The sequence below is a fragment of the Haliotis rubra genome, unplaced genomic scaffold (genome assembly GCF_003918875.1).
Source record: "Haliotis rubra isolate DU_JTF1 unplaced genomic scaffold, ASM391887v1 Scf10, whole genome shotgun sequence".
NCBI classification, from domain to species: Eukaryota; Metazoa; Mollusca; class Gastropoda; order Lepetellida; family Haliotidae; genus Haliotis; species Haliotis rubra.
Window position 1 is genome coordinate 500,957 of NW_025764892.1, and position 16,913 is coordinate 517,869.

At 39.9% G+C, this 16,913-nt stretch overlaps 1 long non-coding RNA gene across 1 annotated transcript; it reads left to right on the forward strand.

The window, feature by feature from the left end:
* The first annotated feature begins 4,901 nt into the window (after positions 1 to 4,901).
* LOC124266185 lies at positions 4,902 to 14,683 on the forward strand. Its single transcript, XR_006895658.1, has 3 exons — positions 4,902 to 4,914; positions 7,440 to 7,442; positions 14,547 to 14,683. It is a non-coding gene; the product is annotated as an uncharacterized LOC124266185 (long non-coding RNA).
* The last annotated feature ends 2,230 nt before the right edge of the window (positions 14,684 to 16,913 follow it).

The window sequence follows — 16,913 nt, forward strand, 5'->3', positions numbered from 1 at the left end:
CTCCATACATACAATGTTACGTGTGGATACGAATGATAAAAGGCCCTGAAGAGAGAGAAGAACATATTCGCATACAAAAACTCACATCACAATGGCGAAATCAGTATCTCCATATTTTTCTGTATCAACAGAGAGCGTTGTCGTTGACTCAAACATCAGAATTGTCAAGGTGAAACACACAATGCTAGAATCTCCACACCAGATCTGCTAACATTTTGTCAGACAAAGAACGTAACAGCCTTTTTGTTTCCTTTTGAGTACGTTTCTGTTCCATTCTCCCGCGTGAAACCTTTAGGATCGCGAAGATCTATAAGCTCCACCATTTCTGCTGTCACTTTCACTCCGGTGTTGTTCCTAGAGGTTCGACCACGTTGTCCTACGTCGCTGACGTTAGGGAAGAGTCTACCAGGTGATCTGGCGCTCCTTGGTGTCGAACCTGGACTTGGGAAGGTGACAGGTTTGGAAATAGGTAGTCGCCGCGGATCTGAGAGTCTGGGCGTGTCTGGTATTGTTGACAGAGACATCATTAGCGATTCCATTGCACCAATGTTAATACCTTCTGATCTGGATCCACCTCGTGGAGATGGGAGCTTTAGATCATCTCTTGGAGTCTGTAACCCGTCTGATTCCATACCCACTTGAGAACGATGAGAGTCCAGCTGTTCTCCACTGATGTGAGAACGATGAGAGTCGAGCTGTTCCCCACTCATGTAAGAGCGATGAGAGTCCATCTGATCCCCACTCGTGTGAGAACGGTGAGAGTCCAGCTGTTCCCCTCTCATGTGAGAGCGATGAGAGTCCATCTGATCTCCACTCATATGAGAGTCCACATGATCTACATCCAGGTCATCTCTGTCAGGGTGTTCTGGTATAATTGAGCCTCTTGAACGAACATAATGAGGGACGGAGTTCGCAGACGACACCACCCTTTGAGTTGGTATTGGTACTGTGCCTTTCGGCTGACTAGACGGGTGATAGCTGAGAGATTTTTTGAATTTCCTGAGTTTTTCAAGATATCTGGTCTGCAACTGACGTAACTCTGAGGCTGCCAATTTCTGCCATCGTTCGTACGCCCGTACTTCCTTTTCGCACTGTTTACGTAGATCCTCATGGCGTCGAAGAACCCTAGCACTACGGGTATTCCTTCGCATTGATTCAAAGCGAGCGTCATGATTTGTGTCAGAAAATATGTTGGATAGTTTCACCTGACCATGATCCACTCGGTTCCGATTGTTCGTCATATTTAACCTGCGGCTCAAAACATGTACACATACACCCAAAGTATTCTGAGTTTGCTGACAATAGACCTCTGCTTCAACATGACTTTTCGGTTAATGTTATAGGAATGTCGATCGTTCTTGCCTTGTTCTCCCATTTAGTAATCAATAGATATCCCAGTCTCTAGCAACAATGCAAATGGTCTCTCCCAGAACACACGCTGCAAAGAAGTCACAAACTTATCAGTCCATCAACCTCACAGTAACATTTAAGACCATCGACCCTCCTTCAGCGAGCGTGTCATACAGTTAAAACATTAATCGTCTCCGTGACCGCATGTCGATATGTTCGTGACTATCTCTGTGATCATTCACCTCCGTTCAGCCAGTTCTAGATCTTAATACCATAATCTGTAATCCACCAACACTAAGCACTAAGCCTCAATGCTAACCCAAGCTTTTCTTTTCTTTTCCGCATATGTGTCAATCGTGGCCAGGGATTAATCGCATGACTGCTCTTGTCGTATTCTGTATCACTACTGATCCCATGGTGGCCAAGGTGAAGCTCTCCGAAGCTTGTACTCGACAAGAGTGGGGGCGAATTCTGGGGGCGAATTCATTGATTTTTAGATCAATATGGAAATGTAAGTGGTTTGAGGAGATGCATCCTCGTTTGGAACGTTTGGTTACCCATGTAACCCCTTCAACAAGCCATGCAAGTCAATCACACTGTAATACCATTACTCAAATATACGTCGTTAATACAAAGTCTTGACCTTGTCTATGTTTTACGAACAATCCTATCCAGCTTCCCTCGGTTCACAGACCAAATCTGTCGACAAAGAGAATGTTTGCTTTCTCTTTACATGGTTCCTTTCAGACGTGAAGCCTACGATTGGGCTGTCACAATGCATTAATATTGGTTCAGTGATCGCCTGTATGACTTAGCAAGGTGATTTGGCTTATAAATCTTTCTACAGGCAGTTATAAATCTCGGTATTATTGAAATACCACTTTTTAATGCGTTCATGTTATGAGATTGTTAATCAAGTGTAACTTGTTGTACCACTGGACAAATACGGTGTTATAGATTATGAGATGGCTGGAAGGTATGGTAAAGGATTGGGCTCTTTTTATTCTTGGCATCTGATGCGTAAATGAAAACCATAGAGTGTGCCAGCAAATGGCAAACAACAGTAACTGTAAGATTTCACTCCGCTATTATAAAGAATGTGTTTATGTTACCTCCACTGACTCCTACCAAACTTAAATTGTAATGTATTAGCACCTTGTTCAGTGATTGGTGGAATCAGCAAGCCATTATCATGTCCACCGTGTCTCCGGACGTACTTCTGTTACGCAAGAGGACGGTCTCTATTGCCAGACAAATGGAATGAATAATTGTAGGAATAAACAGAGCCTGCTTGTCACAGAGACGGAACATGTCAGCTAGAGTTTCTTGATAACGCAATCTTGATTACCTTTCTAACTAATTAGACATTGATCAATGAATCAGCGTGTTATATGTGTGGGCAAAGACTCTTTCTGGTCCTGATGACTGCTACATAATGTGTGTGTGTGTGTGTGTGTGTGTGTGTGAGAGAGAGAGAGAGAGAGAGAGAGAGAGAGAGAGAGAGAGAACGAGAGAGAGAGAGAGAGAGAGAGAGAGAGAGATGGTGGGAGAGAGAGAGGGAAAGAGAGAGCGCTAATGAGGACAAACCATTTTGAAGGGTTTTCAACACAGTGGATGCACTCTATTGGTGACATATTGCAGCAGTTCGGTTATGAAGAAGAAACACTATGTAGGATTTAAAAAATCGGTGAAGATTCTTGAAAACAATCATTACGTTTCAGATTGTTGTAAAACTGTATGCCACAAGAAGTGTTCCATTTATCCAATGGCTTGTAGTTTTGTTGAAAAGCGCAATCAAAGATTTTCATGAACAATGCCTGGCGTTGCAGATGTAACTTGCAAACATGTATACTCCATGCACAATCCAAAAACAAACAACGCCAATATACAGACTCGATTAAGAACGACGTCATAGGGGTGGCAAATTGTTGAATACGGCAACATCAACAACAACATCAACAACAACAACAAACACGTAAAGATCATGGCGTCACAGTGACAGCCTGACATGCAGTGATATACCTACAACACGTACTATTCACAGCGGCATACAGTAAAACGCTCACCACGCTGCTGTTATCAGTCATTTCAACATGCAAGTCTTGCTAAATCGCTCTGTATAAAGAATCGGTGTACTGGTTGAGCATAACCTCTGAACTCTTCCTGTCGGCTCGCCTCGGCTCGTTGCACGTGCAAAATGATCGATCGACCGTTTGACACCAAATGCTTATAGGTTATCAAAGTGGGTGCTTGAAGAATCAGTGGCAAAATATAACATATAAAACAATGCTAATGTGTATCCTTTAGAGTACGGAAGGCACACATAATAATATGAGTGAGTATGGTTTTACGCCGCTCTTTGTAATATTCCAGCAATATCGTTACGGGGAACACCAGAATTGGCTTCAAACATTGTACCCATGTGGGGAATCGAAACCGGGTCTTCTGCGTGAAGTGCGAACTGTTTAACCATAAGGCCACCCCACCGCCCCAATAATTATATGTAAACCACTTCATCAGAATATTACCCACAACCATACTCAATAACTGAAAATACGAAACGCGACTCTCTGTTCACTGATATACATGTATATATAAACGTAATGTCATTTGTTTAGATAGATATTTTTCTGCTGATTTGTAGCTACAGGTTTGCATGGTTCCTGTGATTTTAATCCCATTGTAACCAGCCAGTGGTGCATGAAGGCCCCCTTGCTATTATGTTTTTACGCGCCTTAGGGAGTCGACTTTACGGTAATGAACTATGTGGTGTATATGGAATACTGTAAGGGACATTCTCGCGATCTCGCCATACATAGATGTCAACCAAACTGAAATAAATCAGATAGGTCACAGCATAGTGTGTTATTTTAAAATCAGCTTTGATATTAGGGTACACCTATGGAATACTGTAAGGGACATTCTCGCGATCTCGCATTCTCGCGATCTCGACCTTTCGAAACAAGCTAAAAATGCCAAAAGTGCGAGAATGCGAGATCGCGAGAACGCGAGATTTGGCCAAAATCTCGCGTTCTCGCGATCTCGCATTCTCGTGTTTTTGGTACATAGCACTTTTTGTCAAAAGTCGAGATCGCGAGAATGCGACATTTGTACATGCTGTCAAATCTCGCATTCTCGCTATCTCGACTTGTCAAATATGTCCACAAATATACGAAATCGCGAGAATGCGACATTGCATTTTCTCGCGTTCTCGCGATCTCGCGATCTCGCGTTTTAGACGGTGTCGTTGCGCATGCGTAATATCATAAGGTCAAGGCGCATGCGCATCTTAGTAGTGCTGTGGTCATGCTTCTTTCATGCTTTTCATTTCCCAAGTAGCATTTAGCAAAATTATGACATAGCTTAAAAATGCTATGTAATTTACATACACTATGTGTAGGGTAGTGTATATAAGTACGCTCCCGTTGTTACAATTTCCTATGTACTTAAAAATCCTCAACGTGTTAAATATAACGAAATTGTGAATATGAATGTCCAATAAAAGTGAAAACATGAAAGTGTCCGGAAGCTGGAAATATATTAACGTCAGTGAGTGATAAAATAGTGCTTAAAGCCGCATCAATTCGCAGCTACACCGTCAGTTATACAAACAATCACAGACCAGTGGGTTACTCCATGATGCAATATCATATACGGCTAGCATATTCATTCAAACAAAATTCAAACAGACCAATTTGTAGCAGTCGGCTAAAATGAGCATGTCTGATGTTTTACTCGACACCATATTCGCCACTTTAATAGATTTTCTTCCGCTCCCGCCTGACTACAAAACATCCTGCTTTATACTATTCTTTTGTCTTCAATTTCCATAAAATAGAAATACATTTGTATAGCTAATAGTTGTGTTCCTGTGGCAGCCATGATATAGCGGAGTTCCAATGTGTTATTAACCACAGACTACGGGTTACGAGTGAGATACCTGTTTATTTTCATATCGTGGTGGAAGAAGACACCCTGTAATAACAATACTATTTTTGTACACAACAAACATAGCATAAAATCACATCCAATGAACATGTTATCATAATAAATATAGTGCATAAATGTGCCTATCAAAAATCATATACAGGTATTACGCGTCGCAATATCACACAGGTGACTTACGTGATCACGTGTTTACAGTGATATACAAAATGAGTGTTGACATAAAGACTTATAATAATACATAGTATAATGATTAAATATACTGTAGATACTGTACAAAGAAACCTATCCTGTGGGTTACACGAGAATGTGTCTGCACATTCAGCAGGCGCACAGTCAACGCATGCAATAATCCCATATAAGAACCACACACTGATCAAATGTAACCTTTGTCAAGTACATACAATATACATGGTAGATGAGATGTATCAATCTTACATGATACAGAAAATAGTTACCAAACAACAACTACTAGCCAACATATTGACTGGACATATAAAAAACTACCATAAGCACATTCATACACGTTAAATGGTATATTGTGTAATGATTTTGTTATCATGGGCATATTTATACCTATTTTGTGTAATGATTAATATTAGGATTTAATTTACTATGTATGTACAATTATAATGTATAATAACTAACCTTTGATTCTGACCAAACTGTCACACAGAACTGTACATGAAACACAAAGACACCCGTGAAGGTCCGGGTTAGAATGTATCTTCAGGAACTCATGTTTGTCGTAAGAGGCGACTAACGGGATCGGGTGGTCAGGCTCGCTGACTTGGTTTACACATATCATTGGTTCCCAATCGCGCAGATCGATGCTCATGATGTTGATCACTGGATTGTCTGGTCCACACTCGATTATTTACATACCGCCGCCATATAAACTAAACTCAATAACTCACTCACAGAAACACAAGGACAAGAGACAGCTAAACTGACAACTAATTGCAGCTTAAATGCATAAAGAAGTCGTCGTCTGCGAGACCACTATATCCTGATAATGATGATTAGTTATTCATTTACGTACACAATATACAACTACTTAATTCACCCCTGTTACATTCCTACTTTCTTTACTTGATGAAATACTCCACAAACGTAGCCCTACTGAACATGCATGATGCATGTGAATCGAATCCTTCTACAGTAAATGTACACGGGTGCCTTAAAAAGTTCGATTAGACAAAAAATAAATGCAAATCAACATACTTCCCGCCTCTCATGTTGTTTTAGAAATTAATCTTGCAGTTATGTCACGGATTATCAGTTCGATGTAGTATGAAACCCACCAGCATAAGTTTCTGGCACGCTCAAGGGACGCAACTCCATTGCCACGACTGAACTACCCGTGATCACAGTTCAAGATGACTGTATAGGTAATTGGCAGAAAAACGCGAGATCGCAAGATCGCGAGATTTGTCAAATGTCGCAATCTCGCGTTCTCGCGTTCTCGTGTTTTTGAATATTGTTACATAGAACTGTATGGGCAATTGGCACAAAATCACGAGAACGCGAGATTGCGAGATCGCAACATTTGTCAAATGTCGCAATCTCGCGTTCTCGTGTTTTTGAAAATCGTTACATAGAACTATATGGGTAATTGGCACAAAAGCACGAGAACGCGAGAACGCGAGATCGCGAGATTTGTCAAATGTCGCAATCTCGCGTTCTCGTGTTTTTAAAAATCGTAATATAGAACTGTATGGGCAATTGGCACAAAAGCACGAGAACGCGAGAACGCGAGATCGCGAGATTAGTCAAATGTCGCAATTTCGCAATCTCGCGTTCTCGTGTTTTTGAAAATCGTAACATAGAACTGTATGGGCAATTGGCACAAAAGCACGAGAACGCGAGAACGCGAGATCGCGAGATCGCGAGATTTGTCAAATGTCGCAATCTCGCGTTCTCGTGTTTTGAAAATCGTTACATAGAACTGTATGGGTAATTGGCACAAAAGCACGAGAACGCGAGATCGCGAGATTTGTCAAATGTCGCAATCTCGCGATCTCGCGTTCTCGTGCTTTTGTGCCAATTGCCCATGCAGTTCCATGCAACGATTTTTAAAGGGCACTGAGCCAGAGCGATTAATGTTTCTCGCCAACAGTCGTATTTCAAATCCTAGCTGCAAGCTGGTCAGTACCTGCTCCCTCGACCGTGACAGGCACTGGGCTACTGTCCACAATTTCTTCAACATAAACAGTGGGACATTAGGAAGGGCGGATGCAAATCAGATGCCGTTATTTGAAAATTTACCCTGTAGTTTTTCGGATTTTCTAATGCCTGGATTTAATCATGTCATGTGAAAATAGGAAGTCTATTACCCGTGTATGAAATAATGCACGTCCGACCGCCCGAGACGGGCTAGATTTCTAACGGACGGTCTAGATTTACAGCTAGCCAGCCCGATTATCTGGTAAAACTTTAACATGTTCCATACATATTTTGGTGTCTGGTCTGGTTAAATCCATTTTGGGCTGGTAACATTTTGAAGTTACCAGCCCTGATGTCTGGCTTGGTTAGGGGCTTATTTCATACACTGTCAGTATCACCTATGGTATTAAAAACACACTATTTTGTACTTGGGTATACTACGATCGAAACGAAGCAACCGGATACCGAACCCAGTCAGAGCGGGTGGGTGTGCACTCAAGTATAGTGAGAAAGTGAGTGAGTTAAAATGTAAAGTCACTTTGACAATATTTCAGCCATATCGTGACTAAATCAAGTTATACATTAATATAAATGAAAGGTAAATTATAAAAACCCGTCTACGAAGGACAGTAACACAACTAGATTATCACAGTTAGAAATTTAAAACTGTAACTAAATATAAAACATTTTAACTATACATGACAATACAATATAAAACAGGCTATAGATTGCCAACAACTGAAGGTAGATCACCATACTGGGGACCATTGGGACTTACAATACATTTGCTTCCTGCATGCACCCTATAGCTGGATGTACATCTTCCCTTCAGTTGTTAGCAATTTACACACATCTAGCCATACATTAAAAATACACATATTCTACGATTACAAAATGGGGAGTTTAAATTTACTTTGAATGTTTTGGGACTTACGTACCCTCTCAGGAGGACAATCAGTTTACAGTATTTTAACCGGTGTCGGCACGGGAAAGCGAAATTTCAATATTCCCTATTCCCGGTAAAGCGAAAGCCAAAGTTGTGCTAGAAGTGCCGCCAAAGCGAATTGCTATGAAAACATCGGATTACCGTACTTCAGATTAGCGCGCGACCCCAATAGTCGTTCTGTGAGCCTCTTAGATGAGATGAAGTTTCAGTTGTTTCAAGTTTCAGACCCTACTTATCTATAGTTTTATTAACTCATGTAACGAATTAGTATCATTGTTAAACGAACCTTACAATTACATGGCCGAATTTGTCAAAGTTTCGTCAACCTTTTTCAAGTAAAATATCTTCTCTTAAAATGTATCCAAGTTAATTTTAAGATTGTTTGTAAAGACTTTAATTGATGTATCATTTAGTCTTCTTGTTGTATTTTTTGTATGTACTCCTTTGTTATACTCATGTACCACCGGTATCTGTTTTCACGCGTGAGCGGGGATCTCATTGTTAACTACCTGAGGGAAGTTGATCTGTATCATAAATTGTAACTATGTAATGCGAATAACGAATTGAGTGCCTTTAAATTAATTGCTATGACATTTTCTGTTTTTAAATAACAATGTCATTGATAAATATGTTTTTAAAGTAAACTCATTTGGACTTTGTACTTAAAATGTTTATGAATGCAGACTTGATTTCGTCACTAAATGGCTGGAATAATGCCGATGTGACGTAAAGCATAAAAAGACGTGTTTATTATCCCCTCAAAGGCTAGAAATCGCAACATTCCTCTCGATTGTTTGTTTAAATGTTTTGACTGCATGATCCTACCAATCATGTTATATGGTTGCGAAGTGTGGGGACATTCAAATATAGACATTTTAGAAAATGTTCACAGGTTATTCATGAAGTCTGTCCTGAAACTATGCAAGAGTACATCATTCTAAATGCTCCACGAAGAAACTTGACGAATTCTTATCTCTGTATATATTAACAAGTGAATGATTTCAGTTTGTTTTAAACTTGCTACTAATGTACATCAAAATAAAATGTCAGTCATAATTCACTATGTTTTATCACACAAGCTTGAAAATAATATGTATGCTTCACCATGGCTTGCTAATGTTAAACGTATTTATTTATTTATTAAATTTCTACCATGACTACGGTATCAGACGACTACTCACATTTCTTTGTTTTTCATGTGTATTGAGAGTCCCGGGAATGCTAAATTCAGTGTTCACTGTAGCTTGACCGTTCCCGCGAAAGCGACACCTAAATGAGGAGGTTTGATCCAGATTTCGCTTTCCCGGGCCATAACCCTTTAACCCCCCTTGAGGATGCACTCAAGTCTAACGAAGTCTTTCATTGGCTGGCTCATTTGCCCATACGCTCAGTCGGCTCTTTGTTTATGGCATATAAGCCCGATAGGTGTTAAGTTCAAATTGCATGTGGTCAATGATTGAAGTTGTGTATTGCATATTGTTATTAGTAGACAGGCAGGCAGACAAGCAGACATAACAGACATTTAGTTTTGTCTGTGACAATCAACATGGTGTTTCTTGTTTTATGTTGCTTTTTTATGTAACTAGTAGATTATTTACTTGTTTGTGTACACAACCAAGATTAGACTACTCCTGCTCACGACCTTATTATCCGGGAATGCGAACCTATTCACTGCGCATGCCTTATGAGCGCAGCGCAGCATAGCTGTTGAAACCAATTTTCACCCCAGCTCTGCGGTGACATTAGTGAATCGTTTGGGGTTTTTTTTAATCGCGTTATTTTTCAACTTTATAAGTTGAATTTGCATTTTGATGCATTGCAGTTTCTGTAAGTCCATACCGAAAGGTATCAGAATCTGCAATGTTGTGTTTTGCGTTGCATGTGACCAGCAAATGCTTATATGTATTTCTTATGCAGCAATGAAGTTCCGTTCGTATCCTCAAAACAGTGTTGGCCATAAGTTTAAAACAGCCACTGCTACTCCCCAGCTGTAACTCGTGTTTGGTGGTATAAAACATACACATGTTCTTTGTCATCATTCACTTCATGATCAGTTATATTAATGAATTAATAACAGATATCATTAGTGGTAACACCACTTAGATTACCCGACAAATGTTCCCAGTCGGCATTTCTCGTGTCTGGAGTAAATACTCAACATTAGAAATGAAGGTCTGATGCGACAAATGTATTACATGTTATGTAATATGCCCATGGAAGTGCAGGAAGAGGAATTATCACCTGAATTATAAAAACAAACATCGATCAAAGGATTAACCGACAATACGCTGATTGATTGATTACTTTTATCTTGCACAGCGGATTTGTCAAAAGCTAGTGTTTATGTAATGCTGCGCTTACACTAGGCCACGATTAGGCCATTATGGGGTGCTAGTCTTCCCGGGAAGTAGAATTTGGTTCTTACAGTATAGTCTCCTTGATGTTGTGCCGGTGTTGTTATAAGGGATTAAGTCACTGGGGTGCTGTGAATTCTGAACTATGTTGTGGAATATGATTTCAATTTGAGTACTCACTGAGATTATAATGGTAATGATTAATGTGTTCACTCAATCAGAGTCATTCAGTACATACATGTCTTACATATTGTATAAATACCATCAAGTTACAATAGCTAGTATCATGGACAGTTAAGAGTTCAATTACAAGTTCCTTCCTACTTCACGTGGTGGTAGGTACTTGTGTGCTAAAGGATACACGTACAGAGTGAACAAGGGGATAAAATAGAATTCTTGTTGGAGGAGCAAAACATTAATGAACTGAACATGCTACAATACAGTGCTGGCCAGAGACTCCCCCAAAAGTAAAAGAAAGATCAAGACCTCCAAAGAGAACTGTCCACCCTGAAACACACACTTGAGGTTGGCAACATAAATATGTTGTATTAATTAGATAGGGTGTTTCATGGAATGAAACGTGCTTAAAATAATGTCATTTGTGTAAAATGAATTGTGACTTTATAGTTATATTGAAAAGTAATTACTTAACTATGTCAGAATTGAATTGTACATATAATAGAATAGGTATTTGTAATTAAATCTTTGAAGGGCATTTCATCAGGTGAAGGGGCAAGCATACGCTCCGAAATGTCGTGTTAGTCGCAATAAAGAAGTTGACATCCGTAAATCTTGCCTTTCTTATATTTGTTATTGGTAATGTCTGGTGCAATATTTGATATATTGATATTTCACATGATATGTTTTTATCTTGTGATTAATAATGGTGACACAAAATAAATTATGTCATGAAATGTCAAATATCAGTTTAGACTTGTTTCATTTCTTGACCACTTCAACTTTTCTTATCAACCATGTGCCTGTGAAAATATAGAATAGCCATTGTACGACTTGAAGGTAATCAACTGGATGTCAACTTCTTTATTGTGACTGACACTACGTTTCGGAGCGTATGCTTGATCCTTCACCTGATGAAATGCCTTCAAAGATTAAATATTTGCCACGATTATCAAGATACCTCACGATCATGGACATCTCTCGCGATCACCACGATTTGCATCTGCGATCTCTCACGCTTTATGAGATAATCTATACTGAATACACCCTGTCTTAAAGTGCTTGTGTAAAAACAACGTCCTTCCTTCAAAGGATTAACCGCCAATAAGTTGACTGATTGCTCATTACTGGCTAAGTAAATGTTTTTAAAAAACGAATGGCGGACATCATGCAATTAGTTGCCAGGTGTTCTATCTTGGGTGACCAATGAGACTATACACCAATGTGAAAAACCTGAAACGATATATCGCTTTTTCGCATATAACACTGTTAAAAGATACATGACATGGAACAGGATTTTTTGTCAGCTGCAGATGAATGGCATATCTACCCTTGATGTGGATATTGATAGAACATGGTAATAACCTGGCATTGTTGCTGTACTTTTAGTCTATTTTAAGTTAAATGTTTGATATTACAGTCATGTTATATATTCACTATAAGTATAAGCTGATCGTGCCCTTCTTATTAAGTTTCAAAATGCATAAAAATTTGATAATAAACTAATTAGGATTATAAAACAAAATATAAAAACGTACATTGACTTCGTTATTTTGAGTCCTAACATTTTACTGCTGGCAGATGGTTAAACTTCAAATGTTTTTATTTCTTATCATCATAATGAAGATGGAAATATTATCAAGTAAAAAAGATTTCATCTTTGTTAATCAGTCTATACGTATACCATCAATTGGGCATGCGGGTTGCGCAACAGATACAGTTCTATGTAAGGATTTTCAAAAACACGAGAACGCGAGAACGCGATTGCGACACTTGACAAATCTCGCGATCTTGCGATCTCGCGTTCTCGCGCTTTGGTGCCAGTTGCCCATACAGTTCTATGTAACGATTTTCAAAACACGAGAACGCGAGAACGCGAGATTGCGACATTTGACAAATCTCGCGATCTCGCGTTCTCGCGTTTTTCTGCCAATTGCCCATACAGTTCTTTGTAACGATTTTCAAAAACACGAGAACGCGAGAACGCGAAAACGCGAGATTGCGACACTTGACAAATCTCGCGATCTCGCGTTTTTCTGCCAATTGCCCATACAGTTCTATGTAACGATTTTCAAAAACACGAGAACGCGAGATCGCGAGATCGCGACATTTGACAAATCTCTCGCGATCTCGCGTTCTCATCTTTTGTGTCAATTACGTTCTCGCGTTCTCGTGCTTTCGTGCCAATTACCCATACAGTTCTATGTAACGATTTTCAAAAACACGAGAACGCGAGAACGCGAGATTGCGACATTTGACAAATCTCGCGATCTCGCGTTCTCGTGTTCTCGTGCTTTGCGAGCCTTGACAAATCTGCATATTACCTTTACAGTCATATTGAACCGGGATGACGGGTAGCTCAGTCGTCTGAGGCGTGGCAATGGAGTTGCGTCCCTTGAGCGTGCCAGAAACCTATGTTGGTGGGTTTCATCCTGTATCGAACTTACAAGCCATGACATAACTGAAAGATAAATACAGTTGAAAGGCGTGTTAAGCCAAACTCACTCATTTATTCAGAGCAATGCACGTACCCCGGGTTGTGAATGGGGTTTATTTCCAATATTAGCATGCCGAGCTTCTGAAGCTAAGGCCGCAATAAATTTAAACACAAAGTTTGATTAATTTCTATAAAAACATGGGAGACGGGAAGAATATTAATTTACATTTTATTTTTACTTTGTACAACTACTGTCGAAGGATTCGATTCACATGTATCATGCATGTTCAGTAGGGCTGCGTTTGCGGAGTATTTCATCAAATAAAGAAAGTAGGAATGTAACAGGGATGAATTATTATATTATTAATATCATAGGATAATTATATTTATATAGCGCACCTATCCACGCAATATCAATTTCAACCCACTTGGGAGTATACAACTCTTACTGCGTCTAGGCGCACCGAGTTTATTGTGACTTTCTCATCCTAACGAGGTACCCATTTCCAGCTGTGTGGACAGGGACACATAGTTCACAGCACCTTGATGTACCCGCAACTAGGTGTTTGCACGTATTCATGTGGCCACCATATGGTCATATACCAATGGATTTGTGGGTTCTTTTAAGTGCACGGGGTTGTGTACTGTACACTAGGGGTTGTGACAGCACAGAAAGAGTCTGCACACAAAGTTGACTGCAAGGTTTTTACACCCGGTCACAGATGGGCTCGATCCCGACACCTCAACCTCGCTAGATCACTAGCCGGCGCTTTAGCCAGTTGTTTCACATGTGTTTCACTGAGTGAGTGAGTTTAGTTTTACGCCGCTCTCAGGTACATGGCGGCGGTCTGCAAATAATCCATTCTGTACAAGACAATCCAGTGATCAACATCAATCTGCGCCATTGGGAACAGATGACATGTGTCAACGAGCCTGACCACCCGATCCCGTTCGTGGCCTCCTACGACAAGCATGGGTTGCTGAAGATACATTCGCACCCGGACCTTCATGTATGTCTTTGTGTTTCATGTACAGTTCTGTGTCACAATTTGGTCAGAATTAAAGGTTAGTTATTATACATTTTAATTGTTACATACATAGTAAATTAAACCCTAACATTAATCATTACACAAAATAGGTATAAATATGCCCATGATAAACAAAATAAAAGTGAATACACAGTATACTTTTTAACTTGTATGAATGTGCTCATGGTTTGCTTTCTATATGTCTAGTGAATATCTAGTGCTGGCTAGTAGTTGTTGTTTGGTAACTATTTTCTGTATCATGTAAGATTGATATATCTCATCTACCATGTACATTGTATGTACTTGACAAAGATTGCATGTGATCAATGTGTGGTACCTATATGGGATTATTGCATGCGTTGACTGTCCGGCTGCTGGATGTGCAGACACACTCTCGGGTAACCCACAGGATAGGTTTCTTTGAACAGTATCTATTGTATATTTTATTATTATACCATGTATTATTATAAGTGTTTATGCCAACACTCATTTGGTATATCACTGTAAACATGTGATCACGTAAGTAACCTGTGTGATATTGCATCGCATAATACCTGTATATGATTGTTGATAGGCACATTTATGCACTATATTTATTATGATGACATGTTCTTCATATGTGATTTTATGTTGTGTATATCGTGTATATTATTGTTATTACAGGGTGTCTTCTTCCACAAAGATATGAAAATTAAGAGATATCTCACTCATAGCCAGTAGTCTGTGGTTAATAACACATTGAAACTCCACTATATCATGTCTGCCAGAGAAACACAAATATTATTGGTACAAATGCATTTTTATTTTTTTTCATGTAAGAGAGGGTGTTTTGTATAGAGGCGGGAGCGGAAGAAAATCTATTAATTAATATGTTATGGCCTAAACTAGCGAATATAATGTCGAGTACGAAAAAATCATCAGACATGTTCATTTTAGCCGACTGCTACAAATTGGTCTGTTAGAATTTTGTTTGAATGAATATGCTAGCCGTATATGATATTGCATCATGGAGAAAGTCACTGGTCTGTGATTATTTGTATATCTGACGGTATAGCTGCGAAATGATGCGGCTTTAAGCACTATTTTATCACTCACTGACGTTGATATTTTTTTCCAGCTTCCGGACACTTTCATGTTTTCACTTTTATTGGACAGTCATATTCACAATTTCGTTTCTTAAATAAAATTTTACATGTTGAGGATTTTTAAGGACATAGGAAATTGTAACAACGGGAACGGACTTATATACTCTACCCTACACATCCTGTATGTAAATTACATGGTAGCATTTTCAAGCGGGCGGTGGGGTAGCCTAGTGGTTAAAGCGTTGGCTCGTCACGCCGAAGACCCGGGTTCGAATCCCCACATGGGTACAATTTGTGAAGCCCATTTCTGGTGTCCCCCGCCGTGATGTAGCTGGAATATTGCTTAAAGCGGAGTAAAGCCAAATTCAGTCAGTCAGTCATTTTCAAGCTATGTGATAATTTTGCTAAATGCTAGTTGGGAAGTGAAAAGCATGAAAGAAGCATGACCACAGCAGTACTTAGATACGCATGCGCCTTGACCTTATGATATTACGCATGCGCAACGACAGCGTCTGAAACGCGAGATCGCGAGATCGCGAGACCGCGAGAAAATGCAATGTCGCATTCTCGCGTTCTCGCGATTTCGTGTTTTTATGGCCATATCTGGCAAGTCGAGATAGCGAGAATGCGAGATTTGACAGCATGTACAAATCTCGCAATCTCGCGATCTCGACTTTTGACAAAAAGTGCTATGTACCAAAAACACGAGAATGCGAGATCGCGAGAACGCGAGATTTTGGCCAAATCTCGCGATCTCGCGATCTCGCATTCTCGCACTTTTGGCATTTTTATCTTGTTTCGAAAGGTCGAGATCGCGAGAATGCGAGATCGCGAGAATGTCCCTTACATTATTCCATATCTATGTATTACATCGAAATGATGTCATGATGAGGTTCACCATTGTCATTATGGAGACTCAATGTCCAGAGTTGCTCGCATTTCCTGCATCTTTTCATCCTCGTGCTTGGCACTCAAACTTCTCCGGTGGAGATGTCTCGAGTTCCTCGTGGAGAGACGACAAATCTGTTGAAGATACAAATACTACTCAGCTGTTGTAAGCTCGAATATGATTCTATGAAGCTGAATTTACTTTAACCAGTCGAACCTGAAAGGTAGCTTGCGAGTGAGTAAGTATGGTTTTACGCCGCTTTTAGCTATATTCCAGCAATATCACGGCGGGGAACACTAAAAATGGGTACCCATGTGTGGAGTCGAACCCGGGTCTTCGGCGTGGCAAGCCAACGCTTTTACCACTAGGCTACCCCACCGCCCCAGGTAGCTTGTGACACGACTTCACGGTATTGAACTATGTGGTGTACCCTAATATCAAAGCTGATTTTAAAATAACACATTATGCTGTGACCTATCTGATTTATTTCAGTTTGGTTGACATCTATGTATTTCATCGAAATGATGTCACGATGA